Below are 19,513 nucleotides of genomic sequence, written 5' to 3' on the forward strand. Positions count from 1 at the left end.
AAATGCCTTGATTGAGTCCACGTTTTACCCAGCTTAGAAGTAGATAGGCTGCATTGGTAAATTAGTGTGCTAACATGTTAGTATAAGCTTCAGCCATTTGAAATGTGTGTGTGTTGGTGCATAGATATATATGTTTGTTTTGCTTATCTTCAGTGTATAACTAATTTAATTGGCTGTTTGTTAGAGCAAGTTTGTGCAGATTATTTAACAAAACAGAGAACCTGAGGCGGAACTTGAGGGAAAGAGGTGCATTAATGGTGATGGCCCCCACAAATAAGCATACATGAAAATTTTATAATAGTGCCAAAATACAGAAGAACAAGTGATGATGTATAGCATGTCTGGATTAATCATATTGTAGTACTTAGGATAAAAGACGGAAATGGTATATGTGGATAATATTTGGTATATTGGCAATTTCTTGAGTTCATAAATCCTTCTGTCCCTTGGGTTTTTAATCTGATGTAAATGTTTTCATATCTTTTTTAAAAAAAAAAAAACGGTGTACATTTAAAAGCACTAGGATTTATTGTTTTTAATACCAACGTAACTTTTTCTATCCCTGATAATGCCATACTGCAGGCCTGGTGTCTCTCTCTCTTTTTCTCTGCAGGGCTTGACAGGCAGGTGCGGTTCATCTCTGATAATTGGGAGCCTACTTAAGGAGCCGGGACTAGGAGGAGGATGTCAGTTCTTTCTTGCTACCAGTGTGGTATATGACCTACCAGTTTGCTTCAAGATTTTTCTTAAACCAGCTCTAATTCTGTGTCTCTGTCTTTTCCCTCCTAGTTCACCAACCAAGCCAACTGAACCCCCAAGCCTGGATCTTCCTTGTCAGTTGGATCTCTCAGGTCACAGTCTGCCGCAGCCCTCCTCCAGGAGCCTGTCTGCCTGTCCACCCTCCTTCACCCCATCACTGGAAAGAGAGTCTCAATTTGCACCTTGACCCAGGACACCATCCTTCCAAGCCAAAGAAAACCCCATGAGTTCAGCATTCTCCACCTTCCCACCTCCCCTGAGTGGTTATTCACCATCACCCTAATCTTTTCCCCAAACAGAACCCAAGAAGGTCCTGCAGACACCGTTTCCTGTTCATTATTAAATAAAGCTTTTCCTTAACCTAACTGACTGTCTCCGTGGTTACCCTGATTCAGTCGTTCTTCTCTAAATATGACACATAGGGCAATGTCAACCGCAGCTACTTCTTGAATTCAGTTAGTTTGGCTTGATCGAAATGCTACAAGAACTTTTACGAATTCTTAGTGTTCCTAAAATATTCTCTGTGACTTCCCAATATTGGGTTCAGTCTCAAAGAATGGGGAAGAAAGAAACAAACAACCTGGGGTGGCAGGGAACTGCAGTCTCCCTTATCCAGGGGGCGCTACCTGGTTTTATTCTCCAGTTTTTTACCACCTCTCTCGAGGCTCATATGTATCAGCAAACCCTTTAAGTCATCCTTGGGGAATGCTTTATAGAGAACCAGCCAGAAATCCCTCTCTTTCTGCACAGGAGTTTATGGCTACAGGTTGCACTCAGACTGATGCAGCTGTCAGTAACAGATGAGTTTTATGAAACCTTCCCAAACTAAAATGGAAAACACAAAATGTTTCTTTCTTCAGTATAGCAGGAACAGAATAGCCTAGACATTTTAATTGGTTTCTCCAAACCAAGGGGATAAAAGATCAGGAAAATCCAATAAATGCACATCTTTCTTAAAATCAGAAGCTCAGTAAAATACACTGACATGGTCCTAGCTTGTCAGCTAGGAAAAAAAAGCCTATTTGTTCTAGAAGTCCACAGATTAGCACAAACCCATAATTTGCTATTCTGGCCTATGGTGCTAAACCCTTATTTATCAAGTGGGAGAAGATAAACAACTCTTTTAGAGGTGCTGATTGCATGAAACTGATGAAAATCTCAAAAGCATAAAACTGTAGCTGTAGCCTGATGATCCTTCACCTGGTCAGGATTTTACAGACATTATGACTCTACGCTGATATTTATACTTCTGTGTTTTTCTGAGATGTTTTTACCTCTGGCACGTGAGCAGGGGGATTAAACTGTCTGAAATGCTATAATTCTCTAAAGGTGTGTCTATAAAAGCAGCTACATCTCATGACATCGACTTCCTGAACAGATGGAAATATTTTATTTTTCAGTATTTGGACTCCTTGGGTTTTGGTCTCAACACACCAAAATCTCTGTAACCATGGGAACATTGTAAGGCTGTCAGTAGTAGAGTTTCTGATTTAGGATTTGCAGGCATGCTGACAGCTTTGCAAAGGTATGATTTATTCCCATAGGCTCAGCCTTTATTCCAGTCAAGAGAACAATGGACTGTGGGACCACTGGAAAGTACTTCCACATGCATAGGAATTGTGGTACAGTATTAGGGTTGTTTTGTTTGAATCACATCAACATCTCAACCTGGTTCTGGTTTTCCGCTAATCTTCTGAGAGCTAAAGAAAACGTCCACAGTTAAAAGACAAGACATTAAACCATCCTCTAGTCTGAAGGGACAAAAAATATTTGTAATACCCAAACAAAAAGCGTGATTCATATAACACTAAGCATGATTCGTATAGTAAAAAGCATGATTAATATAACAGTATCACAGTTTTGTTTTTTTTTTGAGACTAGCAGTCCAGATGCTAGATTTTAACGTTTCACACTGTAACATCACATATACAAACTTTCTTAGACCTTTACTCCATAGGCGGATCTACTGGGGTGGCATAGGGTGGCAAATGCCACCCTAAATGACAGCCTTGCCACCCCTGCTGCCACCCCAGTTGGCGGTAGGGGTGGCGAGGCTTATAAATTATGGATCATTTGAGAATTACGACTGCTAATTTCTAATGTCGGACTGCAGTGAATGCAGCACGAGATGACGCAAGAGCAACTGAGACTGATTGTTTTGAAAACCGAATGGGGCAAAGCCAGGGAGCCAGGGGTCATGTGGAGAGGAGACACGGGATGAAACAGGTAAAAACTGATCAACTATCTATCGAGAAATAAAATCATAATGAAAGCACAATGTTGCTAGCATAGCTGCAATGCTGATTTTGAGATAATAAAAATAAGGTTGCAGAACGTTATTTCTCTAACTATGATGTTAGTTAGGCCTGATGTCTCAGGCTCATAAAGACATATTTGCAGTCAACTATGACAGAAAAGAGACGATCAAGTTTGTTTTTACTCAAATCAAAACNAAGCCAACTGAACCCCCAAGCCTGGATCTTCCTTGTCAGTTGGATCTCTCAGGTCACAGTCTGCCGCAGCCCTCCTCCAGGAGCCTGTCTGCCTGTCCACCCTCCTTCACCCCATCACTGGAAAGAGAGTCTCAATTTGCACCTTGACCCAGGACACCATCCTTCCAAGCCAAAGAAAACCCCATGAGTTCAGCATTCTCCACCTTCCCACCTCCCCTGAGTGGTTATTCACCATCACCCTAATCTTTTCCCCAAACAGAACCCAAGAAGGTCCTGCAGACACCGTTTCCTGTTCATTATTAAATAAAGCTTTTCCTTAACCTAACTGACTGTCTCCGTGGTTACCCTGATTCAGTCGTTCTTCTCTAAATATGACACATAGGGCAATGTCAACCGCAGCTACTTCTTGAATTCAGTTAGTTTGGCTTGATCGAAATGCTACAAGAACTTTTACGAATTCTTAGTGTTCCTAAAATATTCTCTGTGACTTCCCAATATTGGGTTCAGTCTCAAAGAATGGGGAAGAAAGAAACAAACAACCTGGGGTGGCAGGGAACTGCAGTCTCCCTTATCCAGGGGGCGCTACCTGGTTTTATTCTCCAGTTTTTTACCACCTCTCTCGAGGCTCATATGTATCAGCAAACCCTTTAAGTCATCCTTGGGGAATGCTTTATAGAGAACCAGCCAGAAATCCCTCTCTTTCTGCACAGGAGTTTATGGCTACAGGTTGCACTCAGACTGATGCAGCTGTCAGTAACAGATGAGTTTTATGAAACCTTCCCAAACTAAAATGGAAAACACAAAATGTTTCTTTCTTCAGTATAGCAGGAACAGAATAGCCTAGACATTTTAATTGGTTTCTCCAAACCAAGGGGATAAAAGATCAGGAAAATCCAATAAATGCACATCTTTCTTAAAATCAGAAGCTCAGTAAAATACACTGACATGGTCCTAGCTTGTCAGCTAGGAAAAAAAAGCCTATTTGTTCTAGAAGTCCACAGATTAGCACAAACCCATAATTTGTTATTCTGGCCTATGGTGCTAAACCCTTATTTATCAAGTGGGAGAAGATAAACAACTCTTTTAGAGGTGCTGATTGCATGAAACTGATGAAAATCTCAAAAGCATAAAACTGTAGCTGTAGCCTGATGATCCTTCACCTGGTCAGGATTTTACAGACATTATGACTCTACGCTGATATTTATACTTCTGTGTTTTTCTGAGATGTTTTTACCTCTGGCACGTGAGCAGGGGGATTAAACTGTCTGAAATGCTATAATTCTCTAAAGGTGTGTCTATAAAAGCAGCTACATCTCATGACATCGACTTCCTGAACAGATGGAAATATTTTATTTTTCAGTATTTGGACTCCTTGGGTTTTGGTCTCAACACACCAAAATCTCTGTAACCATGGGAACATTGTAAGGCTGTCAGTAGTAGAGTTTCTGATTTAGGATTTGCAGGCATGCTGACAGCTTTGCAAAGGTATGATTTATTCCCATAGGCTCAGCCTTTATTCCAGTCAAGAGAACAATGGACTGTGGGACCACTGGAAAGTACTTCCACATGCATAGGAATTGTGGTACAGTATTAGGGTTGTTTTGTTTGAATCACATCAACATCTCAACCTGGTTCTGGTTTTCCGCTAATCTTCTGAGAGCTAAAGAAAACATCCACAGTTAAAAGACAAGACATTAAACCATCCTCTAGTCTGAAGGGACAAAAAATATTTGTAATACCCAAACAAAAAGCGTGATTCATATAACACTAAGCATGATTCGTATAGTAAAAAGCATGATTAATATAACAGTATCACAGTTTTTTTTTTTTTTTTGAGACTAGCAGTCCAGATGCTAGATTTTAACGTTTCACACTGTAACATCACATATACAAACTTTCTAAGACCTTTACTCTACTAGGCATTTTATACAGAAAACAGAAAAGTGTGTTATATTGTGTTGTTTACCAACCTTAAGCTTGGTATATAAACAAGAATTGAATCATTTGTTATGACCTGATTATTTTATGTTGAAAATAATCAGGTCAAGTGCAACAATAATGCTGCACTTGACCCAACTTTAAATCTTTGCCCTGTTCCAAATTATTTTCTGAACATATCAGTTGATGAACCAAACTAATATCTTGAAATTAAACCAACCCAATGTACTTACTTTTAACTAAATTATCATGAATTATGTTTGTATTTACACCAGGTAATTAATTTAAATATAACCAATTTATAATTTTCACATTTCATTTTTCTTTACTTCAAAATTAATTTCCATTTCCTATCTTACAAACTCTATAAAAAAACATTTCGACAACAGATTACTTTATATTTTTTTTATTAATTCTTAACATAGTCTTAAATTATGTAAATCCAGGTGGTGTAAATTGATGTTACTGTAACTAACCTCAGCAAGTGGTAGCAGTTAGCATTTGTCCAAACATGCTCACCATAACAGCCTTTCTGCTCTTTATAACATAACACTGGAGGCTCCCGGTGCCAGTGAAGGCCGGGTATCCAGCATTTAACTCGAACAAAACTCCACCCTGTGTCATGGTCTTGGTTCTGTTCTGTTTTACTCTGCTGCATGTTTTGTAGTTTTATTGGTTTAATTCCCATTTTGTTGTATTTTTTTTTTTATATATTTGAGTTCTTAGGTTTTTATTTGTTGCCTCTGTTGCCCTCTTGTGTTGGTCTCCTTTTCCCTAGCTCCTTCCTAGACTGCTCACTTCACACCTGCTCCCAATCTGCTCATTAGTTCTCTCTTTGTTCAGTCTATCGTAAATACTGTCCACGTGCAGTTCCTCAGGGCTGGTTCCTCTGGTCCTATTAAACTAGATATATCCTACATCCTTATTATGCCCTTGATATCATTAAAGCAAACTGCAACAGGACTTGTAGAGCATCAATCTAACAGTTGTCCTGGCAACAAATTCTCCGACATGAGCTGGAAACCTTTTTTCCTGCTCTAACCTTTTAATTTGTGTTTATGGCTATGTCTTTTCATACTTACAGTTGTCATGTGTCCTGTGCTTTTTGGACAATGGATTAAACAGTCTTTTGTTTGACATAGGTCACCAAAAATGTATATCTATCTGCTCTGTTCTTTGGCCTTTATGATGCCGTTTGTTGTTCAAGTTCTCCTAGAAACCTTATAGGCCTTTTGACAACAGCTGGATTTATGATATGCTTAAATTACCAAATTGCACAAAGGAAATCCACTAATTTGGGAAGGAATGATGTTAAAAATTTTACAACTTTGGGACTTTTTCATTCACTTCACTTTTTTAAAAAAAATCCTGCTTTTGGGGTTTTTGGTTTTTAAAATACCAATCGTATTAATATTGAAGGGGTATGAATACTTTTGATAGCAAATGTGCCACATTTCTCTGATACAGACTGAATTTGTTGGGCCCGAAAGTGGAAATGCATAGTTATCCTATTTATATTTGACCTTGATCCTCACCTTCTAACGGACTTGGACATCAAACTAAAACCTTTGGTGCCAAAAAAGAAATAGAAATCAACTTGGAGCCATCCAGGTGCTTTTTATCTCAGAAGGAGATCCCTGAACGTCTGTTGTGGAGTAAAATCAGAAAGGTCACCTCCAGCTGACTGCTCCAGACTACACAGCAGAGACTCACGTGCACTAACATACACATACAGCTGCAGCAGCTGCCAAAACAGAAAAGAGAAGCTCAGATTACTACAATAACAGCAGGAGACATCATTTCTCAAACACACGTCACATCTGCTCAGTTTTTACATTGTTTATAGTACTTTGTTATTAATAATAAAGGTGCATTGTATATAATTTAGTGACATCACCCAGTAAAGCTACACATTACAGCCAATTATATTCTTACCTCAGTACTATTTTAAAAATGAATGAATAAAGCATTTTCTGAAAATCTCAAATTCTTGATCCCATTTGATTTGGTTCTTTTAGTCAAATATAGAAACCTTGTAGACTGAGGTAACACAACTCAGGACTTAATAAGATACAGTTAACAAGCCCAAGGAATATTCTGCTGACTATTTACACAAGCACTTTTTTAATTAGGGGTTCTCCTTTTCATGTTTTTGAATTCCTGACAAAAGTTATGCCAAAGTGTCAAATATCATAGGTAAATATGGAAGCTAAATATTTAGGTGGGTAGGGTAAGGTACATAAGTCAAAGAAGGTTGGGAAGCCCTGCTGTTAAAGATGACCTTCTGCCCAAATCTCAAATATTTTCATAGCTTCAAACAGGTTTCCTCTGGGATTATCCTGAATTCAACTCCATCTATCTTCCCCTTGACTCTGACCAGCTTCTCTTTACAACGGCAAGATGCTACCTCCACCACATTTAACTAACAATAGTCTGTGTTAAGGTTGATGTGCATTGTTTGTTTTATATGTAATCATCAAGGAAACATAATCTTATTGCCCTTACACTTATCTGTCAGAAGACATTCCAGTCTCATTCCAGATGCTGTTTGGTCAATAATATTGTAATATCATATTTTAAAGGTCATTGGTAACACTGTTTCATCAAGGTGAATTAAAATAATAAGTTTTATTAGAAAAATCACAAAAAAAACATGCTCCATTTTTAGTTAGAAAATTTCATTTCAGAAACACATTATTGATCCCCAAAAGGAAAGCATATTTTTCTGGCCAACAAAATGCATTGGGTTTTGTATTTTTAATGTGAGAGAAAATGTGTAAAACAGATGAGAGGTTCTGAATACTTTTGCAAGGCATTTGGGCATGCCATGAATAGATGAATAGATGCAAAGTAGTGTAACTTTAGATGAAAAACATTTAATATAACAAAACATGAAACAACTTTAAATTAATTACTGCACAAGAATGCCTCAAATAATTTACAAATCACCTTGTTTTATATAATTGAGGACTTAATGATATCAGTCTGCATGGGAAAAGTGCCCCCTTGTTTCCCCATGGAGAAAATTCAATTCAATAAATGTGGGAAATCATTTGTTATTAGATATATGAGAGCTATAGAAAACAGTCCTAGCATGCATGTTTTACACATGTGAGGATTACATCAATGTGCCATACGTGGGTCTATACTTAAAGACTGTTTGTAGCAGATGTTGCACACCCTGGTTATAGAGAATTCCTCTTTGAAAGACTGAGTAAAAGGCTTTGAAACTCAACAGTATAATGTATTATGGTGTTTAAATTCATAACACAGAGGCATCATGGATTACATGGATCATGGATAACAATCCTTGAAGTGGTCTTCTTACATTATGATAAACAGGGAATTGGATAAAAATGTTGGATTTGAAGGCTACCTTAATGGTACCTAGCCTGACGTAGTCCGACTCAATTCTAGTCAGAATATGAGTCTGATACTGCTCCATAGAGCTGTGATTATGGGGCGTGTTTCGAACGAACCAGGAAAAAAATGCCTCTGCACTCAATTGGATAGACCTACAACCAATAAGAGCAACGGAGTGCGTGACGTATGTTAAGCCACGCATAGTTGTTGTCCACAAAAATCAAAGCGTGCAGTTGCACGCCTAGAATAAGAAGATGAGACTTGATCGCGTTTCTCTGTTCCTCTTTTAAAATTAATTTGCTGTCGATATCTTCTAGAACAGACCTAATAGCAGAATCTACTCACCCAAACTCTCCAGCGGCAGCCATTATTGTTGTCACCCAAGCGCGCTTTGGTCACGTGGTTGATTAGTTACTCTTGATCATCTGTCCATCATCGTATAAAGCCCCCCCTGACAATTTGATTGGATCGCCAGAGAGTGGGCTTTAATACTCGCGCTACTATGGAGCAGAGCCAGACCGAACTTCCCCGAACTCAAACCTTGTGGGCGGGACTAAGTTCGGACTGGCACCCAGGCTAAATGGTACCAGCAGTCAACCTTAAATTTTTAAAGTTTTTTTGTCATGATTTTCTTAAGAGATCTGACCCACATGCAGTAAACCACTCAGAGAACCAGGATAAAAGTTTGAACAGGTTTATTGATAAGGACAGCGGGGATAGGATTCAGGAAACTCAGTGTGCTGGTGAACCAGAACTAGAAGAGGGAAGGGAAGTATCAATGGTTAGTCCAGGATCAGTGGGAACTTTGAGCGATGACTGGAGAGACTGAGAAAACGGTACTCACATTGGTTGAGAAGACCTCTTCTCCCAGAATCCAGTTAGTGTGGGTTTATCCGGAGATAGAGACTCGTTGGAGGGCGGACAGGTCTTGACTTGGTTGGATCCTGAGGAGCTATTGAGCGGACTGTCACTTGGGAATCCAGGAGGACTTGAACGGAACTTGTGGAGGTTAATCCCCTGCTCAGTGTGAGACTCAAACAAAGGCCAAACATCCAGCTTGCAGGAAGGCTTCCTGCCAAAAAGGCAAAGAGAAAAAGCAAGGTTAGGCTCGGCGAAAAAAAACAAAGACTTAGTTAGACTCAGCAAAACTCAGCTTGGCTAGAGTACCCAAAACTGGCAAACACTCTGGCATCGAGGTAGTGACAGTCCAACGCTCAAATAGTCCTCAGTAATGAGCCAACCATCCGCAGGTGTGTGGGAGGACCAACAAGAACAGGGTGCCACCTGGTGGTGGAAGGAGAGAACAACACAAAAACACAACCCACACAAACTGGATTCCTAACATTTTTGCACATTTGTTATGAGATTTAACCATATAAACCGTGAAAACTTTTACCTCTGAGCCTATCTGTCCCCATTCTGATCTGTTTGCCTGATCTGTCCTCAGACTTCTGCTGGACTCTGCATGTGTACCGAACCTGGAACTGATCTCTGACACCATCTGTTTGTTCTTGATCAATTGATTAAGAAGGTTTTAGATTTGTGTCACACTTCTTGTCTTTTCTGTCACCCTGGGGTTGCAAAGAATATCCAAGTCATCCAATCTCAGTATGTGGTAGCACGTGCCTTGTCCAACCAAACCAAGCAATCACACAGACCTCCCTCTGGTTATCTCCACCATTTGCCAGTTCCTTCTCAGCCTTGGTCCCACATCTCCATGGACTTCATCACTGGAATATTCATCTCCCAATGTAACTATGTCATTCTCACTATAGTGGACAGATTCTTTAAGATGATTAATCTCTTTCCATTACCTAAACTACCTGCAGCAAAGGACATGGGTAGTATCCTGACAAAAGAAGTGTCCTGCCTGCATGGAATTCCCACTAACATGGTCTCTGACCCTAGTTCGTGGCATAATACTGGATGGAGTTCTGTTCATTGTTGTGGATCTCTTTCAGTCTGTCTTCTAGATTTCACCTGCAGACTGATGGCCAGACCAAGAGGGCCGGCCAGGAAGTGGAGCTTTGCATGATTTGAGATCCTGGTGCCACAAAGTGGTCTGAGTACCCGCCATGTGTTGAAAAATAAATCAACTCCCTGCCATCTATTACCATTGGTCTCTCCCCTTTCTATGTAGTTTATAGATTTCAGCTAATGCTGTTCTCCATTCAGAAGAGAGAGACTAAAGTCCCTTCAGCTCATATGACTGTAGTGGGGTGTCAGCAAGTATGTAAGAGAGACAGAAAGACAATGACCCAAAAGATTGAGGCACAGTCCAAGGCTGCTCAACATTACCGGAACCTCAATATCAGGAAGGTCAGAAGGTCTGGCCCTCCAACAGGAATTTGACCATAAAGGTGGTCATCAGAAAGATGGCACCACGCTTCATCAGCCCATTCCCCATTTCCAAGGTGGTGAACCTGGTGCCTGTGCGTCTGCAACTCCCAAGAACCTTGGAAATTCATCTCACATTCCATGTGTCCCGGGTTAAGCCTGTCAAGACATCAAGTTTTGACACCCCTCCTCCAGACCCCTTCCACCCATCCAACGCATTGATGGAGATCCTACACAGTACGTCGCATCCCAACTTCAAGAAACAGGTAGAGGAGTTCAGTACCTGGTTAACGGGAAAGGATACGGTCCAGAGGAAAGATCATTAATTCCTGCAAGACTCACTCTGGACAATATTATGATCTCAAACTTCTGCAAAGCTGCAAAGCCAATCAACAGTATATCAACATCAGAATATAACCAGCCTACAGACCAGACATCTGGGCCAGATTATTTCGAGCCACCTGGTGAAATATATCCCAGCATTCTGATCCCTGAACCCCATCTGATCTGAAGGCCTGCCTGTTTGCCTGACCTGTCTTGTCTCTTCATTATCTGAGCCTGCCTAAACCCTGGCTGATCTGAAAGCCTGACTGTTACTGGACCCAAAAGTGTGCCCTGACTCTCCTTTGGATTGCCCCTCATATTCTCCCTGGAAATCGGATCACCTGGCCTGAACCCTGGACCTACTCATGGACCTCGCCCTCTGGTTTGCCCTTTTGCTATTCAGCTAAATTGAATCATTGGTTCCTGGTTCCATTGGTGTGGGAGACCTCCTACTTTGTTCTTGTATTAAAGGACACTTAGCCAAAATTCTGTAATGATTATAAATCTGTTGCCCTGACATCCTACATCATGAACATCTTAGAGAGAAAGTCCTGTTGGTCCAACTGAGCAAGCAAAAAAACGTTATTCAAAAGTGTGTTTATTGCTGTGTAGTTGTAGTTGAACATGCCATAATACACTATCAGGATCATGATCTTTCATTTCACTTGTACAATTAACATGAATTAGCCTGGCTTACTTTGTCAGAAGTTCCAGAGGAGTCAGATAGAGGCATCAACAGACATAAGGATCAAAGACTTTCTGAAAGGCAGACTGCAGTTTGTGAGACTGAAAGGTCAACTATCTAACCAGGTAGTCAGCACCAAAGGGGACAGCACTTCTAACTGTTCCGTTGTTACTCTGTACACATCTGACCCCCAGTTCAAGAAGAATTCCTTTAATCTGGAAATATTAAAATGACTTAGCAGTCACTGTGTGCATCAAGCAGGAGAAGAAGCTGAGTAGTGGGAGCTTGTGAACCGCTTTATGGCATGGTGTGTAAACAATATTCTGATTCGGACTCCCTTAAACAAGGGAAATAATTATAGGTTTCAGAAAAAAAGGGAACAAATCAAATACTTTTAAAATGCTGGGAGAAGAAGAGGAGGTGATAGAGGGGTATAGATACATTTGGTGTCCATCTAGACAACCAACTTACCTGTAGTCCCAACTGTGAAGCCATCGTTAAAGTCGTTGGGAAACCGCCATTCCAACCATTGCATTTCCGAATTCTCCCGAGTGGTGCACGACTTTACACAAGTAAATAAAGTGAATGTGATTGGTTATCAAGAGGGTGGGATTGTTGTAACGGAAGGTTCGCAAGAAAGTTTGGTTCTGGCCAGTTTCTCAGAAGCATCTTGCTAACCAGTTAGCAACTTAATGCCAGTATCTTCCCAATGGGAAATTACATTGGGACCAAGTAGCCCTAAATTGGCGTATAATTAACTGGCATGCATAAGATAATAAAAAAACCTCACAGATTTTGAGACAGCATTTTTTTTTTTTTTTTTTAAATAGACATTTTCAAAATTTTTGGAACTATGGTCTGATAAAGGGTACATTTATATACATGTTTAAGCCATAATGATTTGACATTTAAATATGACTTCCCTTCGACTTTAACAAGGGGCAGAGCCGCCTGTACTTTTTAAGGAATCTTGGGTCCTTGGCGAGAAGTAGTTTCTGGCCCCTATGAGTCTGAAATTGAGTCTAGCACTGTCTCTCAGTGTCTTGTGGTTTTGTGTTTTTTCCTCTCTCCTTGCTTTATTCTAGTGTCTTTTTAAGTTTTTTTATTTCTGAAAGAAAGGCCTGAGAGGAAATCTAATAACTATTTCTCCTTCCTGACTTTGCTTGATATCAGGTGAAACAAATTTGTACTATAACACAAACGAAATGCCTAAGATTAGCCCAAATCCTTTGTCAAATCCCCCTCTGGGACAGTTTAGATGATGCTGTCACCCTACTCATGAACTTCATGCCTCATTTGCCCCCCTCCTCTGATTCCCTTCACAGACCCTCCCTCTGTTTGCCCTTTTCCACCTGACTAGCCAATCGGACCAGACAGATTTGTCTGGGTATGAAATAAATGGGCAGTGGGAGGGGTGTGGATGACCGACTGGACAGGACCAAAACCCCTGCCGGCCAGACAGAGGCTGAGAGGCTAAGAGAAAAACATCTAAAAACATCTATTGTTCTGGTTTGTTGGTGAATAGCCTATAAATTAAATACATCTCCTAGCTTTTCCTCAAAGATCTACATAACCACAGGTGTAGAGGAAGGGCAATCTGAGGCCTGACTCAAGAGGACAAGTTGATAAACAAGAGGGGGAAGCAGGGGTGCAGGACTCAGACTGAGCAGATGTCAGTTTGGCTGGTTCAGGCTGTCAGCTCAATCCCACTATGCTAGCAGGGGGACGAAGGTTCTCTGACTTGGAGATATTAGTAGGGATGGAGGACGAGCATAAGGACAGCGCCAGGAGCAGAGCTGGGAGCTGCGTGGAGTTTCACAGCCTTAAAGTAAGTCAAGTTTCCAGTCTTACATTTGATAACCTTAAGGTTTAAGACCAATTGTTCTCTGTTAGGATTTTCCTAAGGGAATCAACAAGTGTTTTTGAAAACAAAGTATTATTTGATCCTAATCTCAGATAGCAAAATACAATAGATTGCTCACTTCCAATATTTAGGGAATAGAAAAAATATTTAAAATGGACAGCCAGCATAAAAAACTAAATACACCCTATGGTTTATAAGCCTGCAAATCCACCATTTACAATAGGAGTTTGTCTCACTACTAGTTTCTGTTAAAGAACTACTTTTCATAAGATGGCTTCAGTTGTGAATTCGTTGGTGTTGTCTTCAGTCCAGGTGGTGTCTTATGTTGCTTGAATGAAGTGAAGGATTTACATGGTATTGCTTTGTAAAAGTAATTAGAAGGGAATAAATCATGGAAGATGTGAGGTGTTTACATCAATATGAATAGTGAAAATTGAAAGAATAGAGAAAAGCAAAACTTTAAAGAAAAAAGGAGACTTTTGCGTGAGTTCAGAAAATCTACTTTTTATTTGGTTTGCCTTAACCAATCAGGGACTGGATCTGGATGTGACATAAAGTGAAGGAAGGCAGCAGAGACAAAACTTTTTTATTCAAACTCTTAATGGAGGATGATCCATTAAGAGTTTGAATAAAAACTGAAAAAAAAACTGTTCCTATACTGAGTACTCGGCAGATCAAAGTACCACTGAAGGTAAACAAATTCCAACCCTGGCTCTTGGAGCAGGTGGTGGTACTGGATGAACTGAGAGGGTCTCTGGAGGATCTGGTGGATCCAGGGAGACCTGCACCGACACCAATGTTTCACTTTCCAAAATAAACACAGCTCAGTGACTCGCTAAGCAAAATGAAATCATGTTGAGTTGATCATACAACAGCAACCCACGAGCAGATAAAGGCTGCTCCTATTTGATGATGCTGTGAAGTGAGCTGGGCGACATTTTGCGGGTGAACTGTTTGTAAAATCTCAGGCAACATATGGTTGTTAACATAACCTTGGTGTTTAATGTGTTTGGGCTTTTACAATAACAACATGAATGCATTCATTTTAAGACTGTGTGTTCTGGGTTATTGCCCTGTTGCTTGGACCTATATTGGCCATAACTTAAGTGTTGACCAAATACCCAAAAATGTATGTCTAGGAAACTTTTGTTCTTAGAGAAATTTGTCATTAGCTGAACAACTACAAACTTCTAAGAGTATTATGGCTGAAAAAAACCTTTTCATACTCACCATGCCAAAAGAAAAATTTGGTTTTAGTTTTGGGTCAAACATAATTTGTATTATGAACAAAAACTCACATTTTATGTCCTTTTTGTTCAAAAAATATTGTTTCAGAGGTCGTACTTTAGAAATTATAGAGATAAGACTTTCTTGTGCCAACCCTTTTCAAACAAACTTTATTTATTTTGCTTTACTTGTTTATTCCGTCATGAGCCTGAGTAAGAACAGATCATTTTAGTGTAAAAATGCCTTTTTTGTCCCACAATGGGAAAATGTACGGTATGTAAAAAAAAAAAAAACAGGCCATGATACAAACCAAGGACTTCCTCGCTCCAAGGTACCAATGTTACTCGCTGAAGTACCTTTAAACCCTTGGGAATGATCCTTGTTTTATATGTCCTCAAATAAAAACAACTCAATATCTTAAAGAGGGTACAGTGTTAATGCCTGTATTTCTTGTATACATAATTTTTAAATTACAGGACAAAGCATGATATGCAAATGATAAGCTGAGTCATTAAGGTTCACATACAGAAACAATATCTCTGGGCCCTTTGTTTTTACCCTGTTCTAACATTTACGTATACATTGCTGGCATTGAGGATTGGTTTAATACATTTTGGAAATTCAACTTGGAAAAGTATTTCTTCTTTCTGAAATGTTTTTGATTTTGTGGTTATACAAATGTTCTAAGTGTAACTTTGTCAACTGGAAGTTTGATTCAGACACAGATAACATTTGGTCCCTTTCTAAAATGAATCCAATGTTCTGTGTTGCTAGAGCTGAGCAGAGTAAAGCTTCCTCAATGTAGATTTAAGGTTTGATAAATTAAAGTCACATCTTCAGAATCTGCCAGAGTTTGACTCTTTAAAGCTTCATCAGCACAGCATAGGTGACCAGAAAAGACAGAATTGATTTTAACTCTATAGAGCTCGTCTGCCTGGCTGTGTGTTTCCTGGATGGGGCCGCCATTGGAGCTGGTTGACAGTTGCCTTTTGTATCTCTGCTTCTTTTTCTATGTCTGTGTCTGTCTCCTTGAACCCCAGTCGGCCTCTGCAGATGGCCATATTAAGCCTGGTTCTGGAGGTTTTTTCCTGTTAAAAGGGAGTTTTCCTGTCTACTGTCGCTACAAGCATGCTTGGTGTGAGGGATTGCTTTCAAGTCAATGAGTCGATGCAATCAACTGTTTTTGCTTAGATAGAAAACTTTAAATATATGACTTTGATTGTATGATGTGGTTGTAAAGTGCCTTGAGATGACATGTGTTGTGAATTGGAGCTGTATAAATAGACTGAATTAAATTGAGAGGTGAATAAATGTAGCTCTTTTTTATGGAAAATACTTTAATTTCCCGCATATTTCATATACATCCAATTTATTAATGTTTACATGTAGCTTATTTTATATATTTGTCTGATTGCATCATTTCTAAATATAAATCAAACATGATATTAATTTACCCAATGATATTCTTTTTACCAGATACTTTGATACTCTTATTTAAATAATTTCTTCGATTAACTACTTTTGTTTCCTCAGTAAGAATATATTGATTCAGTATTAACTTTACTTTAGTGCAATTTCTGGCTACTTTTTCTGAAAGCAGGAATAAAACACTGTGTGTAAACCACAGCAAATACTGTAAAAAAAAAAAAAAATAAAGGACTTAATAATTAAAAGAAAGACTTAAAAGAATGCATAAACTTCTTGTCTTATGTTGAATGATGAAAATTATGCATTTTCAGACTGACATGCAACTCTTTTCTTTTTTCTTTAGAAGACTATCATAACTGGAAAAGAACAAAATGGTAAAAAAAACCCAGCACCTCCTAAATCCGAATCTCTATTGCAGCATCTAAACTATAACAGGGCTCCATACAGTTTCCTTACCAGAAGTTTGTTTACATTAACTTAGGGGGTTTAAAGTCAAAATGACTCATGGTGGTAACTAAAGAAAAAGGAAGAATCTTTAAGGAGACATGATGCATTCACTGAACAGGATTTTTGAGCATTCAGCAAGACTGTTACAGACATCTTGTATCGATAGTTAAACAATTAGTGCAACAGTTCTTTAGGAACATTTCAGAAAACCAGCTAAAAATTGAATATATATGTGAGTGTGTGTGCGGGTGTGTGTGTGTTCATATATAACAGGAATAGAGAAAGCCTATTTCTGAGGCTGTTATAATATTTGCAGTTCTTTACATTTGTTTTACAACTAATATGCATTTGAATTCCAAATAATTTCATAGCTCTAATAGTCCCAGTATAAAAACACATTTTGTTTAGCTTGCACCTTCCTATCCAAACATAACTTACAACACACCTAATAAAGCAGGAAAAAAATGAACGCACCATGCCATTAAGGAAGCATGTTGGAAATCTTATCAAAAAGCGCTTTGTTTCATAATGTTGGACTCACGGTGTGTGTTTTTATGCTGATACTGATCTCCTCGATTCAATAAAGTGTACCTAATATAGGCAGTGTTCAGACGAATAAGTTCAGTCTTTATTACTACCACTTCTCTGTGCTTCAGTTAAATCCAGCAGACCAAAAGAGATTTGCAAGAGATTGGAGAGAGTGGAGCTGGGCCATGTTGCCAGATGTTCAAACTGTTGTTACAGGGGAGGACTGGACCCTGTTCTCTCAGGTCTGATCTGTTTTAATGATCTCAGACCCGCACCGTAGGGATCTGTTATTAGGTTAAAAATTACACCTTTTAAAAAGTTGTCACAATGAAAATTTGAGAAATCATAATTTGTTTGTGAATTGGTTGATGTTCAGTGGAGTTCCTAACTATCCATGCCTTTTGGAGAATGTGATGTTTATCAGCCCTAGTGAAAGATAGTAGATAATATGTAGAGTAAAGTAGTGAGCTGTAATGCTTTAACACCACAGTACTGGAGTTTTAAATTGAAGCTTTGTAGGTCAAAATTTCACCTCAACATTCATCTGTCAAAACACAAATTATTTATTTTAAAGTGTTTTTGGGGGATGTTTCTGGGAGACTGAAGGGAGTTCTGTCCATTTTTATTACATTAAACTTTACACTCTGGAGTCTTCTTTGATTTACTAAGTGAATTTAAATGTATTAAAATTTGTGTTTGGGAAACAGACAAACCAGCTTTGTATTTAGATTTTCAATGTTTGACCCATTTGTCCTTATATTTTTAGCAGTATAATACTATGAATACCAAACAGTAGACAAACTGCCAATGCACCACTATTGCAGCTGTCAGGGGTAGCACATAATAAGCAATAAAGTGTTTTTTTCCTCTTTTTTTTGACAATAGGAAGTATGATGTTTTCTGCAGGATTGTTGAAGCCTTGTTGTAAAAGAGTGAAATACTTACTTACTTACTTCAGTTTAAGATGCATGATCCGTCCTGCGCATGCCCGAACAGATATTTTTATTTTTTTACATTTTTTTTTTATTTAACCTTTATTTAAGCAGGAAAAAAAAACATTGAGATTAAAAACCTCTTTTTCAATTGAGTTCTGGCCAAGAGGCAGTAAAGTTACATATAAAACAGAGAAACATGAAATGTAATGACAGGTACATAAAAAACATATCAAGTATATACATGCGGGTGTCCATAAATAATGTAATTATGGTACTAAAACTACTTATTTCTATCCTTAACTCACTGAAGAATGCTAATGGAAATCTTTAAAAAAATGTTTTATGACTTTTGTGAGACAATTTTGATGTTTTTTACATTTTCTTCATTACAGCTTCCTTGATGTCATCACGGGACATGCTCAGAGCAGTCCGGCAAAATATGATTAAATCATGTTTATCTGCATTTTAGTTGTATCTTACTTTAGATTACGCACTATATACACCATAATGTTATCACAAAAAGAAAACATAAAACTCAAAAAGACTAGATTTATATTCAAATCCCAAGCTGAAAAAGTTAGCCACCCGAAAGTGGCGTAAGATCCTATTTCCAGTGCAGATCAGGCAGAGATGAGTGATAAAACAGAAAGGATTTTAAGGCATTTATTTTCTCAGGAAATACATTATTAAGCTTTAACACATTATATTTTAGTACGTTTACGATTTTTGGGACGGAAAAACCTCATTTAGGTATTTTCTACAAAATCGAGGATGACCCGGATGTATGTCTGGATGCGCAAATGAGCTGATGGCGCATGCACAGAACGGATGGTGCTTCTGGGACGGATCGGGTAGTGACAGTGTTTTATGAAACAAGGGTGCTTGAAATCTTAGCAGAGTTAGCTGCTTTTTTCTCCAATTATAGGTAAATTTTTGCTAATGCTAACTCTTAGCATTAGTGTACAGACTGGTAAACATTACAAAACAAGTGAGGAGACTGCTTCACTTACTTGCTTAAACTTGTAAACTATAACTATTATATATATATATAACTTGTAAACTATTATAAAACTTGGAGTTTAACACTTTAACCTAAAAATTTTAGTTTTTCTTTTTTGCTTATTCGGACATAATAGTGACTTATAAAATGTGATCAATAATTACACATCTTAAATAACTTATTCAAAAATAATACATTTTATTTATTAGTAATTGCCCTTTACTG

Source organism: Cyprinodon variegatus, unplaced genomic scaffold (genome assembly GCF_000732505.1).
Source record: "Cyprinodon variegatus isolate N-32 unplaced genomic scaffold, C_variegatus-1.0 Scaffold181, whole genome shotgun sequence".
Lineage (NCBI taxonomy): Eukaryota > Metazoa > Chordata > Actinopteri > Cyprinodontiformes > Cyprinodontidae > Cyprinodon > Cyprinodon variegatus.